Raw genomic sequence first — 18,061 nt, 5'->3', positions numbered from 1 at the left:
TCAACTTTTTCCTTATTTTTAGTGTCTTTACTATTCTCAAGTTCTTCTTCCAACCTGAATAAATCTTTGAGAGGATCTCAGTGAGATCCTCTCTGTGAGGCCTCTTCTAATTTTAAAGTTCTATAATTCCATGACCTTCATACATGCATTCTGAATAATCACAGGATTTTAGAGATAGAAGACCTCAGAGGTCAGCTAGACCTACCCATGCATTTTACAAATGAGAAAACCAATGCCCAGAAAGAAGTGACTTATAAGGATCATATGGATAACACCTGGCAGAATCAGGTATTATAACCTTGGTCCTCTGACACCAAATTTCTCCCTCTTTACCCTGTACCACATTGATTCAAGTCTGTTAGTTACAACTTTTGGATTCAATAGAACCCATATCATCTTAAAAGCCAAGGCTATGCTGGAGCTGGCTAGCAGATGTTGAATGTTCAGTGTGAGCATTTACACTGGCAATTGTTGGCAAATGTTACAATTCAGGGCTTGATTTATTGTTTTGTTGTTTGTCTAGATTTAATAAAGTGATGGAAAAAACTTTAAACTTAAAATAAGCCTGGCATACTTTTTTTTCCAGAACCAGTTAAATATTTACCAATGCATTCCTGCTTAAAAGTCCAATGGTATAGTAGAAAAAATTGAACAGCAAATCAGGATGCCTGGGTTCTAAGCTAGGCCCTGTCACTAATTAGTTGTGTAGCCTTGGACAGATGGCTCAAATTCTTTGGACTTCAGTTTCCTCATCTACTTATAACAACATACAGAACCACTAGTGGTCCCCAGTGGGGTGGAGGTCGTGAGGGGGGGGGTGTGATTTGCCCTCTCCCTCTTCACTAAAAGGCCCCTCTCAGCTCTGGACCCATGCATACAGACTGAATTCATTCCTGGTGGTGGTGGTGGTGGTAGTGGTGGTGATGGGGACTAGCCTCCAAAGTTCAGCTCCTTCTCCTCAGACTCTCTGTGCCGCTACCTCAGAGCACACGAAGTTTAGATTTGACTCATGGTTAAGGTCTCCCCAAAAAAGAGAGGTAGAAAAGTATTTAATGTGCAATGGAAATGAAGTATAAGACATTCATATAATTCATTTCCTTCACACAAAAGAAACATAAGCATACAATTGACAAATAACCCTTACTTAATAAGCAGCAGTCACTTATAACTACTGTTACATTATCTCATGTGGCCGCTACTTAACAAAACATAAAGTAGTTTGCAGGACCGCTAAAAAGACATTTCACATTTGTCTAGACTTTGCATTGTTCAAATTATTCCTTCCAGGCCCATGGCTTGTGGCAAGCCAGGCTTGGGGTTGTTGATGGTCATATTCTCAAATGTGCAAACTTCTCCTATTGTTAGCTCCAAATGAGGGACCCAGGAGTTCCTTCCTCTTAAATTCACAGACTTGCTTTCTAGGTTAGACATACCCATTTTAGGATCACTGTTCAGTCACCTATGGTCAGGAAAGAAAGACAAAACAGAAAAAGCAGCCAAGGGTCTAAGATCCATGCTCATGGTTCTTAAGCCATAGTTCTGGCTGCCATGTGCTCATAGACACCATACTGCTGGAGAAGGAAAGGTCAAACTTGCCCCTCTCGCAGCCCTCCAAGATGAGTCTTGAAGACTTCTGACATCCTCGGCATTGTTGCTGTTTTTCATCCATTGTTTTTGAAGAGGACCAATGATATCATGATATTGGGGTATGGGTACAGTGTGTTAAAACAGTAAAACAGCAGATGATGGATGATGCCTTGACTTCTGAGTGGATTGGACTTAAGTGAGGCAGATTTGTGCAAAGCTGTTGGCCTCACTCTTATGAGAAAGAGAAAGAATAAGAGGACAGGGTTATTCTCCTTTAAGGTCTACTGAGTAGATCATCCTGGCTTAGTAGACAGTCCTTGCTGCCATCATGGGACAAAGGGAACTGCTTTACTCCAATAAAATATGCTAATATATCTATAATCTCATTGCAGATGTATAGTGGAAGGAACACTGGTTTGGGAGAAACAGGACTTGGGTTCACATACCACCTGCTACTACCTGTGTGATCTTGGACAAGTCATTTAACTCCTGTGGGCCTAAGTATCTTCATCTGTAAAGTGAGGGTACTGGACTAGATTGGGGAATCAAACACAGGCCTTTAGGCTTCAACAATCTCAGTGAACCAGATTAAAATGTAATTGGGAAATATTTAACAAAATAAGTAAAAATACAATAGAACATAAATAATGTTAATATGTGGTTTTCTAAGTCAATATGCAGCCTTCCTGTATCAGTGGCTCTGTTTTCTATTTGAGTTTGATACCATTTGAACTAGATGACCTCAGAGATCCCTTCCAGTACCAGATGCATGATCCCTTGATCCATTCATGCCTGGTCATCCTAGGTGGCTCTCATCTACCCAATGTGCTTCTAAGGGTTTTGTGTTCTCTTGACATTGCTAGAATACCAATGGAGCATGTGGCCCATCCCTCACTACTGCTAAATGACTTGCCCATCTTTTTTGGTCATACTTTCTTTTTGGTTACAACCTTTATACTACTTTCCAATTGTTCCTTGTTTATAATATGTACATAAATATAATACATAAAATAATGTAATATAATAATATAATATGTCAAGCTCACTGTGCACCATTCTCCATCAAATTCCTTTGGGAAAATAATGATTTTTTTTTCAAGAAAATATAGTAAGTGATATAACTTGAGACTTTGCTTTTAATATTCATTGTTATATAATGTAACATCATTGTGAAATAGAATCTTGTGGTTGACTCCTTTTACTAAATAATTCTGATAGATAATCATATTTCATAAGGTATGTTGTTGTTGTTCAGTCATTTCAGTTGTGTCCAACTCTTTGTGACCCCATTTGGAGTTTTCTTGGCAAGGACACTGGAGTGGTTTGACATTTCTCCAGCTCATTTTACAGATGAAGAAACTGAGACAAACAGGGTTAAGTGACTTGCCCAGGGTCATACAGCTAGTAAGTGCCTGAGGCCTGATTTGAGCTCAGGGAGATGAGTCTTCCTGACTCTAGGTGGGATACTCTATCCACTGAGCTACTTAGTTGCCTCATTAAAAAAAAAAAAAATTCTATATTCTTTACTTAGGTTTTACTTTAATTAGAAATTCTTAACTTTCCTTCCCTGGTTACTTTGACTAAATCTGTCTGTCTCACTAATGCTTCAAAAGCCATGCATTTAAATTTAAGCATAAGGGGAGGCTACACGGTGCAGTGAACAGATCACCCTCCCTGGAGTAAGAAGGACCTGAGTTCAAATCCGGCCTCAGACACTTAACACTTACTAGCCATGTGACCTTGGGCAAGTCACTTACCCCCAATTGCCCTGCCCTCCAAAAAGAAAAACAAAACAAAAAATAAGTTTAAGTATCAACTTATGTGCCTATTAATAGAACATCCAGGCTAAGTGTATGTGTCCAGGTCTCTGTGTGACTAATCAGTGCTAGAGTTGGGTGTCGTTTCTCATGCAAGGCTGTCTCTGGTCCAAAAGAGACGGTCAGCAGCAGCAATCTGGTGACTATATTTTCCCAGGTACCATCACAGCCAAGGAAAAGTTGAATTCATACTCCTAGTTGAACATCTCTGGGTCAAGGAGTAAAAACGTGTCATTGTTAACATCTCCCTTCTCTACACATTGACATGGGCATTTTTAGTAATCTAGGGAGGCTTATTGATTTGCTTGAGTTTAACTCAAGAAATCCAGAGATAGATTAGAGATTAAGGCACTAGTTTTCTGGCTTTCTAGTTCTGTGTTCCATGTATCTGCTTATAAGTAATTTTCCAAAGTGTAGGGGGTGAGTTAATATGTATACCAGACCTTGCCCTTTGCCCAGGAAAAGACAAATACAAGACTACAGAAATAGAGATTGTTGAAGACTGGAACATCTGGAATGTATTGTGATAAATACAGATATGAATCTACATTCATAACTACACACAATACATATATACATGCATATATCATATAGGCATATCATATAATAATATATAAATATATTTTAAAGAAGAGTGGTATAATTGTAGGTAGATAAAAGAAAAAGGAGAGCCTTTAGAATAATTCTCAAAGCTGTGTTTTGAACTGTTTGCATGTATGTGAGTGTGGGTGCTTTTGTATATGTTAGGAAGTGTGTATAAGTGTACTCTGGGAATGTGTATTAGTGTATTCTGGGAAAATGAGTATATTGGGGCTATTCTCTCCATTAATAAACCTTTCTGTTACAAAACTTTTCAAATGTAATTCCTAATGCACCCATTTAAATCTAGGTTTGTCAAATATATTTAGCCAAGGAACTATTTAAAACTTGAAATATGTTGATTAAGTCTATAAATGCTAGTCAGTGATGGGAGACAGGGATGGGCATAAGGACATGGAATAATACCCCTGGGATAAATGAATATTGGGGAAATAATGGAGCCAAATTACCTGAAATCAAGCTCATTTTCATACCAGAATAATTTCTACATGTAATAAATACTTCATACATATATGCATACACACACACACACATATATATATATATGTATATATGTGATTTCATATTTGAGAAGGGAAAAACATTGCAAAGAGCTATTCCCCTATTCCTATCATGTGGTATCATGGATAGTTTGAGAAATGGTTTAAACCAGAAGGATTTAAGAAGTAACTTCTTTGGCAGGGAAGATGAACACTGTTCTGCATTTAGATTACACAACAGACACTAATGTAAGGTCAGCCTCTGACCCTTGGCTTAATGCACAAATACCATGTTCCATTCAAGTCTTTGGTGAAAGAAAAAAAGAATAATACCTTTTTCTGAAGCTTTTTGCCATCTCAGGCACAGACTTGTTGGCTGCTGCAACAGGGACAATCTTGTTGATCCATGCCCAGTTCTCAGGAAGTAACTTGTAAGATAGGAGTCAGTAAAAAAAAAGGTTATTCATTTTTTGAGTTATATAAATTTAGCATGGAAATATTGCCTCAGGACTATAAAAGAGTCAAATTCTGTTTTCTCTAAGGAAGGCCAGAAGTTGAAGTTTACTTTCCAACTCCCAGCAAATTGACACAATTATCTGATTCTATTTTCCTTTGAATCAAACACTCTCACTGTAGCCCCCTAAACCTCTCCCTCCACCCCCAACAGTCAGGTGATTCTGCTTATTCTAAACTAGACCCAGATTACATTGCTCATGATCAGAAAACAACCCTCGAAATTATGTGAATCTACTTTGTCTGGGAGATGTTTCTTTGATTATCAGAGTCTCTTTTGCCCGGGATAAGTCTATATGTCTCCATTCTGTCTGGGGTTGAAGAAAGTGGAATTACATTGGTGGGATGGAATGCAGAAGATTAGTTTCCTTTGCTTGGTTCCAGTCTAAAGCCAAAAATGACACTTGTGATGGAATTCATTTATGACCTCTTGCTGCCCCCTAGTGGAGGAACAATGGAATATATAAATTATAATGCAAATAAATACTAAACCAAGCTTTTACTCTCTAGTCTTTACAAAGGCAGTCTAGATTAAGAGTTCAAGTGTTGCATTAAAATAAATTGATATAATTGAGTGGGTAGCACCTATGTACTGTAAAATTTTGTTTTAGGTTTCAAAAACATTTTAAAGCTAAGCTGGTAGTGTTCTTTGTCCTATTCTTTTAGCTCTGTTTAGTAGCCTTCTATGACAGCAGAACAGACAACAGAATTGGAATTGTCTAAAGGTGGAAGGTAATGACTTTCCTGTCACTAGACTCAGAGGTGGGACCAACTTTCCCATCCTTTAGGGTCCCTCAGTTGCTGCGGCCCTCCACCACCTTCTCCTTCTGCTTCCCCCTCCTTTTCCCTCTATCAACCAGGAGGTTTTGGTACAGGGGAAGCAGTAGATTTATCCAGTGACTTTGGGGTTTCACAGCCTGAGGTTTTTCTGTGAACCTCTTCTAGATACTCTGCACCACTGCTTCCGTTGCTCTGGTGATGCATCTGCTTGGCAGAGTCCATTTTCTGTTTGAAATAGGCACTGGGTAGGCCTTCCTCCTACTTGATCCCAGAAAGCCTATCTCAGGCCAAGGGACACCTTTGGTTACATTCTTGGCTTTCCACAGTTCAGTCTTGTATTATAATATGTGGCCCTGGAGGCTCTTGTTGATTTGGGAAAGGAAGGCAAAAAATTAACATTTTGAATTTTAAAGGAATGAGTCTCAGGTCATCAGTCTTTAAAGCAGGGGTGGGGAACCTGCTACCTTGAGGCCACAAGTAGCCCCAGGTTCCCCGCCCCAGTTTTAAACTATATTGCTGCTCCTTCTAGGCAATATTTCCATTTGGAATAATGCTTCTTTAGCCAAAAAGATAAGACCAATGAGGTTGTTCTATATTTTAGGGGAAGAGAAAAGGCTTGTTTAAAAGGATCACTTTTGAAAATTTGTATGTTTTAAGTAAACTTTTCTAAAAATTAAGTTTTAGTTTCTTTAGTTTGATAAGCCAAAAATTCTATCTTTTATGATTGAGTATCCAATATGTTTGCCTTTAAAAAATAAAGCAAAATTTCCCATCTTGTATATTCTAATGAAATGTGCCACACATAGCTTTAATCATAGGTCTAGAAAGAAACTCAAAAGTAATTTAATCCATTCCTCTCATTTGACAGATCAGGAAACTGAGTCCTAGGGAGGGTAACTTGACCAGGAAGGTAGGATATGAACCTATATTCTCTGAAGCTAGTCAGTGTTCCTTCCCCATATCACAATAGGCCCTTCTTTGGTGCTAACTTTAGGTCTCTTCAGGCTCCGCTAGTCAGGAAGTCTATGTAATTTGGGGCCCACTTGACTACATCCCAACTCAGCCTCAGTAAAAGGAGTTGTCCTTCCCTCACTGGAGTCAAATCACAACACTTAGAGAATTGCACTTGATAAGGCAGGTGAAAAGAGAGAAAGTCAAAGGGATCTGGGAGTTTTTTTGTTTTGTTTTGTACTTTGTATATGTACTAGATTATCAGCAATCCATGAGGATCATCCTTGTCCACAAGCAGGGATCCCCTCAAGCTCCCATGTGGTTGCCTGGAACCAGGAATGGTGTTTGAATATGAGCCATAAAGGAGAGGGCCCCCACTACACCACAATCCTACAAATGCTTCTCCTGACTTCCAGGATAGATTTCTTTTAATTATTTTGCTGAAATTTGTTCTCCCTTATGGGAATGGGAGGTGGAGGGGTGCAGCGCCACCCACAGAGGATAATGCTTGGTCTAGAGTCAGAAAGACCTGAGTTCAAATCCAGCCTTGGATACTTACTAGCTGTGTGGCCCTGGGCAAGTCATTTAACACTTTACCTCAGTTTCCTCAACTGTAAAATGAGCTGGAGAAGGAAATGGCAAACTACTCCAGTATCCTTGCCAAGGAAACCTGAAATAGGGTCATGAAGAAGTCAGGCACAAATGAAATGACAGAAGAACAAGAAGAACTAAGGGCATGGAAGGTAGTCGTTCCAAAGGAATGTTCCCCCAGGACAAGCAGCTAAGTAAGGAGGAGAGCAGCTCAGCTCTTTCAAGTACACTCTGGTCCCAAGCTCACTTCTCCCAACTCTTACTCCTACCCATAGAGAAAGTTTAAATAATCTGAGATAGAAAGGGCAATGATTCCAGGGAAAGAAAAAACTAGGAGATGGGGGAGGCAGAGGCATTCCCAGCAAAATATGGCTCCTTCCCCTGCTAAACCTCAGGAAGTATTTTGGGATATCAGAAGTGTACATTTCCCTTTCCCCATCAGAAAGAGCAGCCTACATCTATGTATTCCTAAATTGGATGGTTCTGCTATGGAAATGAGAGACTTGAGCAAATACTATCCCAACTGGTGACATACTAAATTTTCTGGAACTGGCAGGTGTTGGAGGATTCTGGGAGAATGAAAGAAGAAAATAGTTCCTTCTCTATCTTGTGCTACAGAACTGTGACGTGTCAAAGAAAATGCAAAGGGCTAAGTGATGGAAAGAGAATTACCAGAAAACTTGGAAAGACACCTCTCCATCTCCCTGTCCCCTTTCCAGTCAAGGGAGCAACTCCTACTCATGCCAGACTCATGGACATTCTCTCTCCTCTCTTCCAATGACATGGGACACTTAGGAGCTGAGTCTCCCTCTGCAATTGTCCACATGAGCTGAAAGCTTCTTCCTAGCCAACAAAGTCCTATCCCACCCCCACCCCCCACCCTCATTGATCGATGTGTTTTCATTGCAACCATTTTATTCCCCTTTATATAAAAGAAAATACAGCAATCACTGAATCCTTGTCAATTATGATTAATGCTGGAATGAGTAGAGATTAAGGGAAAGGTTTGTATCTCTATAGAAGGATCTCTGCTTCAGCAATAGGGGAGGGCAGACATTATTCCGCTGGGAAATTCCAAATGCAATGGAATCATACTTAACCATAAGCAAATGGAAGCTCCCAGTAAAAACAGAGACTATAATGAAAGAATAATGTGGTAAGACTGATAAGTCTAGGGGTGACAGGGTAAATGTAAATTTAGTAACTGACCCTTTGGTGAAAAAATGTGCTCAGGATTCACTCTGAAATATTAACATTTTCTCTATCACTTTCTTAAGTCAAGATAATCAACAAAACAATAAATTAAGCTCTGACTTAAATGCTCATTTCTGAAGTATAAAGGCTCACAATAAAAATTTAACAATCAGCTCTCTGAGCTGATTAGAACTGGCTTCAGCCCACCACTGAAGATGCTCCTCAGGCTTAGTAGAGGTAAGTGCCTGAGGCAAAAGTGAGTCTGGTACCGGATGGGGAGGTGGGGGTGGCAGTTATCAGCTACCTGTCACCACAGGTGGGAACCCTGACCCTGGGGTCATCAGTGGGAGCAAGCCTGATTTATGGGTTGAAGGAGTCTGTGGTGCGACATGCAGCAATCACATAATCTCCTTGTATTTCTAATAAGGGAGAGCTTTTGATAGTTTGTTCAAGTCATTTCAGTTGGGTCCTACTCTTTGTGACCCGCTTTGGGGTTTTCTTGGCAAAGATACTAGAGTGGTTTGCCCTTTCCTTCTCCAGCTCATTTTATACATGAGAAAACTGAGGCAAACAGGGTTAAGGGACTTACCCAGGGGCACACATCTAGTGTCTGAGGCCAGATTTGAACTCAAGAAGATGAGTCTTTCTGATTCCAAGCCCAGCACTCTATCTAGCTGCCTTAGCTTTTGATATACTCTTGCATAAAAATGAAGAAATGGAGGCTTAAGAGAAATAAAGTGACTTGTCTGAGGTTTCACAAGTAACAAGCAACAGAGCCCAGATTTGAATCTAGATGTTCTGAATTCAAATCCAGCGCACTTCCTATTTGTACCACATTGCCTCTCCATTTACATTATCATTACATTAATTATATCATTACAACTAAATGCTTTTGGAAAGACCATTTCTGTACTGTTGCACATAAAAGGTTTTTTCCCAAAAGAATTTATAGAGCATATCTTGGTATGACTGTCCTTTCTTTTATTGAATATGTTTCTTCTTTTATCTTGATTTAAGGGAAAGAAAAAGTTCCTTAGAACAGGGAGGCAGAGGAAGCGTTAGGAAGTCAGTCAGTCAATAAGCATTTATTAAGCACTTACTAAATACCAGGTCCTGTGCTAGTACTGGGAATACAAATACAAACAAAAACAGTCCTTGCCCTCAAGAAGCCTACATTCTGATGGGGAAGACAACACATAAAAGGAAGCTGATGAGGGGCAGATATCCAGTGAGGAGGCATGATAGAAAAATCCAGAGGAGTGCAGCCTGGTAGGAAATGAAGAGATGGCTGGCCTGGGTGCCTTCTGGGAAGAGCCCCTCCCCTTTTGTGGCTGGAGGTATGCCCTGTACATCTAGGTGAGAGTTCCAGGGCTGATGTGATCTTCAAGCATGAAGATGTTTCTGGGCCATGGCAACCTGGAAAGAAATGAAGTCATGGCCCAGACTTAGCGCTGTCTCTTGATTCTCTTCATCTCTACCTGGGGAGCTGCTTCTCAGGCAGGGGTGTTCCAGAGCCAGCTCTAACCCATTGATAGAATCCACTGTTAAATTTTCAGTGAGCATTTACACCTCAGAAATGGGCATGCAAATCAGGGCTTGGTTTATTGTTTTATGGACTGTTAAGACTTAAGAAAGTGTTGAATAAGGCAATTTAAATTTAGAAGTGTGTGTATATTACATGTAATTGAGAAAAAGAAAATATTTTTTAAAAAGAGAAAACAAAAAAATTATGCGCATGCATTCCCCATCCCCTTTGTTAAACATTTACTGGAACACCCCTATATTGCTCTATAAACATTACTTGAACTCAGTGTGCAGCAGAATGCTCAAGGAATAAAGTCATCCTAAGACTGGAGGCCTAGTGACTCTGCTTAATAGTAAGAATAACTAGCACTTACATAGATTTTAAGATTTGCAAAGTGTTTTATATCAATTATCTCATTAGAGTCTCATAACATCCCTGTTCTCTGACTTGTTCTGGTCCCCAAATTTTCCCTTTGGCTCTTGCAACTCTCCTGAAAAGTTGCCAGCTGTCTGCACAACTTTCCAGTTTACTTGGCCAGGATCCATTCCCTCCCTTCCCTGTGCCACCTGGGTCCCCCCAGCCTTTGCCCCACTTATCTGGGAGAAAGGAGGGGATCTAAATGAGGGGAAGCTTAATACCACCTTTACACTTATAGCCCTTGCCCTACTGATTTCTTTCTTGGAGGAAAATACACATTTGTCAACAAGTTTTTAAATTTTCCCTCTCTTGGGTAATTTCCAATTGTGCTACCCTAGTGAGTTAAGTCAATAGACAATACATTGAGTAAGAACCTACTATATGTCAACCACTATGCTAAACACTGGAGGTAGGGGGATACAAATATGAAGAAGAAACTTCCTGCCCTCAAGGAATTTAATGTGGAAGTCAATACACAAAATAAAGTGAAAAGGAGGAAATAGGGAAAAGGTTTTGGTTAAGGGGCACCAAAGTTCAAAATGAGTGCAGGTTGGGGGGAAATGAGATGTCTGAGGAGATGTCAGCCTTCTTCCCCTTCTTAAATGGAAGAATTTATGGCTCCACCCCCCAATCGGAAGGGCAGAGGGCATTGATGAGGTATGAGTAACAAGGCTGACTGAATCTTGCAAGATGAGATTTCCCAGTAATGACTTTACTGGGGGCATGGTAAAGAAAACAATGACCAAAATGACTGCAGCCAGGTGGGAGATAAAGATATGTCCAACTTATCACTTGTTAGGGATTCTTTTTTTTTTTTATGCAATTGAGTTTAAGTGATTTGCTTGGGCTCATACAATATCTGAGGTTGGATTTAAACTCAGGTCCTCCTGCTCCAGGGTTGGTGTTCTATCCACTGTGCCAACTAGCTGCCCCCTAGTTAGGGATTTTGAACATTTTTGTGTCACTGGATTCCTTTGAAGCTTATGGACCCCTTTTCAGAATGTTTTTAAATAATTGAAGGAAACAGTAATTTCATTTTGAGGTTAGTGAAAATGATTTTTTTTTCATCCAAATTCACAGGCTAAAACCTATTTATGGAGTCTTTGGGGGTCATGGACCCCAATTTAAGAACCCTGATCTAGATTCATGAATTAGCCGGGGAGTTGCATTAGATGGTCTAGCTCTGGCTCTTTTAACTCAGAGATTTTATGATACTATGATACAATGGAATGGACCATGAAAGGAAGTCAACCGTGATGAGAACGGATCATTTCCAGGTCCTGTATGGCACTTCCTCTTTCTTGGTACTCTGGAGAGCAGCTAGGTGGTACGGAAGACTCCGAGTTCAAAACCAGCCTCAAGACACTTACTAGCAGTGTGACCCTGGGAAAGTCTCTTATGTTTTGTCCACCTCACTTTCTTCACTTGTAAAATAGGGATAATTATGCACCCACTTCTCAGGGTTGTTGGGATCAAATGAGAGAAAATGCTCTGCAAAACTTAATGTGCCATATAAATGTGAATATTAGTGGATAGTAAACATATGCTTGATAATTTATATCAGAAGAAACACAAAAGGGGGAAGATGGTTCATAGAGCTTATATTGAATATGAATTTGAAGAAACAATGAAATTGGAGCTGAAAGAAAACTTAGTCAATTGTAGAAAAGAGATTTTTAAACCAAGTTCTCTTGCTCCCAAACTAGTGCCTTTTCTCATTACCCTCCACCAATTTGTTCTTCAGGAAACTGAAAACAACACTTTCTTTTTGCGTGTCATTTCTATACTGTTAGAAATGCACCTTTGTACAAATGTTTTTCCATCCTTCTTGAGATTATCACAAGACAGACTCTTCAAACATTTCTGAAAAGCCAAGCTAGAGAATAAATCGAAAATGAGTGCATTTTTTCTGTGTCTGCAAACTGAAAGAGACACATGCACCTTTCAATACAGATTGATCAAAATGAAAACTAATTCTTACTCCAAAGCTTTCAAAAGTTAATATTCCTTCTTGGTGTATCAGCAATGCCATATTCACAATGCCTATGGAAATCACAGATATGCTGATATAATTATCCATCACAAAATACATCAGGCTTGCCATATGGGGGAATAAGCTAGAAAATTTATTAAAAAACCAAAAGACAGAGTCCCAAAACCAGAAAGTGAAAGCCATCAGAGTAATTATGAAATTGGCACAGGTAGATAAAGTAGAAAGCACCCACATTCTCAAGCCTTTAAAACAGAACAGGCTACCTCAGGCAAAGGTCCTCCTCTCCCCACTCATAGCAACCACCCAGCGTCCAGGAAGCGTGCTCCCAGCAGCTCCGGCCCTGGCAGTCCTCAGCAGGAGTCCTTAGCAGAAATTCTGGCTGACTCAAAAAGGGCTTCGAGCTGCCGCCGTCGCCGCCACCGCAGGAACTCTAGTTTGGCTTTCGCTTCCTCTTGCTCCGCCTCTTCCTGCTACACCAGCAAGTACAATGGGGCATGGAAGATATTTAAATCCCATAACCCTTACACTTGGTAATATGCTTTTTTTTTTTCTGAGTCCTTCCAAATAGGTGAGAGCCTTTCCCTGACCTTAATAATTTTCAAGTTACTAAAAAGGTCAACTTCAACATGCTGGGTTGGTTCTCTGATCCCATCAGGGGTGGGTCCTTCCTGCATGGAGTGAGGCCATGATTCCTCCAGTCTTATCTCATTTTATGCCATTCTTGTCTATGTCTTTCCATCAAGCCTCCACTAGAGGTGATGAAAGTTTTGGTCTTGGCCAACAGTGAAACAAATAAAAACACACATATTCACTAGGCAGAAGCATACATTCTTAATTAAGACATGATGCTAGGGTAATTTTTAGAAGCAAGAAGATTTTAAGACATCAAAAGAAGTTATGAAAAATTAACAAATTAGCTCTTTCCATTGTTATAACCAGTGACAGTCTTTCTAAGCTTGTGTTTGGTGTTAACATTGAGAGATATTGGTATTTATTGTTTTTAAAACATTAGAAAAGAAGCGGTGAGGTGGCGCAGTGAATAGAGCACGGGCCCTGGAGTCAGGAGGACCTGAGTTCAAATCCGAGCTCAGACACTTAACACACTTACTAGCCATGTGACTTTGGGCAAGTCATTTAACCCCAATTGCCCCCCAAAAAGCAAAAACAAAACAAAACAAAACAAAACATTAGAAAAGTCAGTACTGAAATAGGCTTATGGGATGGCTAGGTGGTTCAGTGAATAGAGCACCAGCCTTGAAGTCAGGAGGACCTAAGTTTAAATCTGGCCTCAGACTCTTAATACTTATTAGCTGTGTGACCTTGGGCAAGTCACTTAACCCCAACTTCCCTGCAAAAAAATAAAAATTAAGAAAAATAGGCTTATACACTTAGGTTTTTATACTGAATCAGAAAAGATTCATCTTTGCTATGTCTTCTAAAGCACCCCCCCCCAAAGAAGGGAAGATTCTATGCTGTTCATCTATTATTTCTCATCTTCTCCATCCTTTCTTACCACTCCCATTTTCACAATAAGGCATTTCCTTGAAAAGCAAATTGCGCTTTTTAAGCTTATCAAGATGCCTGAACAATATTCTCCCTCAGAACATCTCTGGTCCCATTGCCAGAACAGAATACCCGGATTCATTATAGAGGTCACTACTCTGGCCTCATATCATTTTATTTTTCCTGTAGACTCTTCTACCTATGAAGACACAGTAGATATCATAAAGACATTTCCAAAGTATTATGTACTTTAAGTGATTCAGTTGAGTATTTCAAGAATCTCTGATTTCAAAAGTGTGGAATTAATTCTAACAACATAGACTGGAACCCTTCTATGACCAAGCTGAAGGTCTTTATAAGTTGTTCATCACATGATAGCCAGCCTTCTGGTAACAAGTTTCTAGATTGGTTCTTCTATCTGATGCTTGATGCTTTTCAAAATTGTAGGTCCAGTCAAAGTTTATGCTCCACTGGCTAATCTTCAAGAACCTGGGGCAAGGGTGGGGAACCTGTGACCTTGAGGCCACATGTGGCCCTCTAGGTCCTCAAGTATGGCCCTCTGAATCCAAACTTCACAGAACAAATTCCTGACCTAGGGAGACCTCTGAGTCATTATGAGGTATCAAAATAGTACTTAAGAGGAAACATTCAAATTATGGAATAAATTAGATTTGATATTGTAGGATTTTTTTCAAAGATTGTTGGTCTTAGACTTAGGGCAACTTAGTTTCAAATCATACTTCTGACAGCTATGTGCCTGTAGGCAAGTCATTTAACTCTGAACTTTGTTTCCTTGTCTGTAAGTAGGGCACAATATCTATATCATTTACCACAAAGGGCTGTTGTAAGCATCAAGAGAGACAAAGTTATTTTTAAACCTTAAAGTGCTATATAAATGTGTTATCATTACCATTGCTGCTATATTGGACAATATCTAAACTCTCATTGCTGATATAAATATTAATTTAGATATCAACTTATTAAGCCATTACTATACACACACACATATGCTCTTTGAAACTACTAGATTATAGGAAAATTTGGGGGAGAAGGTTGATGTAGGACTCTAATTTCATTGATGTGGGGAACTCCTAGTGTGGAAATTCCCTGCAGTATTTGGGTACTTTCCATAATTTATAATCTTAGAAAACCATCTATAGCACTGAGAGTCAACGTGACCTCTTCATGGTCACATATATAGTATGTATCAGAGGTAGGCCTTTGAACCCAGGCCTTCTTGATTCCAAGGTTTGTCTTCTATCTACTATATCACAAGGAAAACAGAAAGATTAAATAATATATATAGCCCCTGCTCTCATGAAATTATATCTAGGACAAAATCAATTGGAACTGAAAAAACAAATTTGAATGGGTAATACATTTTATTCCAAGGCTATACTGGAAGAAATTCATTTCTAAGCTAAACAGCACTTTCACCAGACACAGATTGCTGTTGTGGAAAGAGCCCTCACTGGATGAGGAGTCAGACTTGGATTGTTGTCCTGGCTATCTCTTACTAGTGATATTGGGCAATTCACTGGTCTATCTTATGTTGGCCACCATTTCCTGTAAGATGAAGGGGGTAGGGCCAAGTGATAGCTAAGGTTCTTTCTAGCTCAAGCATTATGTGATTCTTAGCAGCACTTACACTTAGGCATAAACATGTCCAAGTCATTTCATCAGGTCTTCTCATAAGAAAGAAGAAAATCTTTTTGTCAGATAACGTATTCCCAGCCTATGCCTACGGGAGGCTGTAAACAGTCAACAGCAAATGATTCGGTTAGTCATCTTGTGGTCTGCTGAATTTAAGTACCACGAGTCTTAAACCTCCTTTGATAGCGAGGCAGATAGAGAACCTATCATTTGAGAGAGATTGTTAGAACTACCCATTGTTGCCATAATTTATACAAAATGATGCTGTGGAAGCATTTCTGAGTTAGAAATCTGTTTCTATGTGGGGAAATGAAATTAAAGATTCAATTTAAACTTTGGTATATCTATAGTTGGACAGCTAGGTGGCGCAGTGAATAGTTTAGTATGGATAGTTTTGCCTTTGTATCTCCAGTAACAAGTATATTACCTTGCCTCATAAATGTCGGCTTTATCCAATTGAATATTACAAACAGAATTAGTTATTTCTTTGCCAGTCAAACTTCCTTTGGCTTCCACAATGTTCTCTCCTGGTTCTCCTATGACTCTGATCACTCTTTCTTGTCTCTTCTGATTTTTCTATTTCAGAGTTTCTTAAAGTGGGGTCTGAAAATTTAATTTTTTTTTTTAAGTAACCCAGGGCCCAAGTTCATTTGTATAAGGCTCTTCACCTTGGTAGTGAGTCATTCTCAGTGCTCTATTCCTTTGTGAAGGGAGAGTTGGCCAGAGCTTAGGAGAGGAGACATCTTTCTTCTGGTTTCAAGAAAGGCACATTCAGTCCAGTTTCTCTTTAAGGAGAAATTACTAGTGGAAATTGGGAAAGGAAGGAAAGGAAATAAGCACTTATGTACTACCTGGGGAAGGAGGGTATACTCATTTATGTGGTGCATTTTTATTTCTTATATATTTTATGTATTTATTATTTATGTATCTGTCAGGTACTATGCTTAGAACTTAAAAAAATTTTTTTTTACAAATATTTGATCTTCACAAAAACTCTGTGAGGTAGGGTGCTATTATCCCCATTTTACAGTTGAGGAAACTGAGGAAAATAGGGATTAAGTGACTGGTCCAGGATCATAACACAGATAGTAAGTGAATGAGGTAGGATTTAAACTGAGGTCTATTTTAACTCCAGGCCCAGTTCTCTATCCACTGTGCCATTGGCTGCCTCTAAATTAAAGATTCTCAAAAAACATCTGGCAAATTCAGTGTGTCAATCAAGTCCCTAAGCCCAGTTTACCAAATTAGAGACTTTAGGGAATTTCCCTTGATGGGATCTCTGTTTTTGGAGGGAGAAACCTTTTGTCCTTTTGTGAAGCTCTCACCAATTCCAGCCTTCAGGCAGACACAGATCATCAAGCAATCATTCTCCACCAATGAAGAGTCTTATGCAAATAGATTGAGACCCAGTTTATATTTCAATATAATTTAAAAACATTTTTCTGGAAAAAAGGTTCATAGGTTTCTCCAGACTGACAGGAGGGTTTGTGACACATAAAATATTAAAAACCCTCCTCTATCTCTTCCTGACCTCTAAGTTTGGGATCTGTTTGTCACTGGCCCCTTTGCTCCTTTCTCCACACTGAATCACCCCCTCTGTGCTGATTATTCCTCAATATACTTCTTCCCATCTCCCCCAAACTCTAGACCCAAACTTCAAACCACTCAGTTCATCTACCTGCCAACATTTGGAATTTCAACATGGCCAAAACTAAACTCATCTCTTCCTGCCTGTCCGAAGCCCCCAGTTCAGGGCTTCTTCCTTCTCACTTTCTTATTTTTGCTGACAATTCCCTCTTAATCTCACTCAGCTTCCAAATCACATTCATTGACTCCCTCTCCTTTCCTTATCCATTCATCATTCTACTACTGTTGAATCAATGCCACAATATTTCTTTCCTCTCCTTTTTATTTCCACCGTTATCACCTACAAGTGACTGTCTGTCTTCACCTCCTTCCTTAACTCTCTTAACACAATGTTACTCACCACCACCAACTTTTACTAAGTTCTCAGAACATTATGTTAAACACTGGAGAAGATACAAAGTGACCTGAGACAAGGCCTCTGCTCTTAAGTAGCTTGCCTCTAGCAAGGGGATAGTAACTATTTGCAGAAGAGGCCCTATCTCAAAAATCTTGAAGAGAGGGACTTTATATGGGTGATTTAAGAGGTAGATAGATATTAGCACTATGGACTCACTCTCCTTTCCTTATCAGATGAATATCTGACAACTCCTGTAGACATAGTTGCCACAATGTATCTTGGGAGAGAGAGAGAGAGAGAGAGAGAGAGAGAGAGAGAGAGAGAGAGAGAGAGAGAGAGAGAGAGAGAGAGAGAGAGAGAGAGAGAGAGAGAGAGAGAGAGCGAGAGAGAGAGAGAGAGAGAGAGAGAGAGAGAGAGAGAGAGAGAGAGAGAGAGAGAGAGAGAGAGAGAGAGAGACACAGAGAGAGAGAGAGA

At 39.6% G+C, this 18,061-nt stretch overlaps 1 long non-coding RNA gene across 14 annotated transcripts in view; it reads right to left on the bottom strand.

Moving 5' to 3' along the window:
* Positions 1-5,334, bottom strand: part of LOC138147403 (uncharacterized) — a 185,472-nt gene extending 180,138 nt beyond the window's left edge. For 13 of the 14 annotated variants that reach the window (XR_011164797.1, XR_011164803.1, XR_011164798.1 and 10 more), the window contains exon 1: positions 4,817-5,228. This is a non-coding gene — a long non-coding RNA (uncharacterized lncRNA). The other variant, XR_011164807.1, reaches the window with a different exon arrangement.
* Positions 5,335-18,061: the final 12,727 nt, after the last annotated feature.

This window comes from Petaurus breviceps, unplaced genomic scaffold (assembly GCF_028583685.1).
Source record: "Petaurus breviceps papuanus isolate PSGF00001 unplaced genomic scaffold, PetGlider_PUasm1.0 90792, whole genome shotgun sequence".
NCBI lineage: Eukaryota > Metazoa > Chordata > Mammalia > Diprotodontia > Petauridae > Petaurus > Petaurus breviceps.
This window is presented reverse-complemented; position numbering and strand designations above follow the sequence as displayed.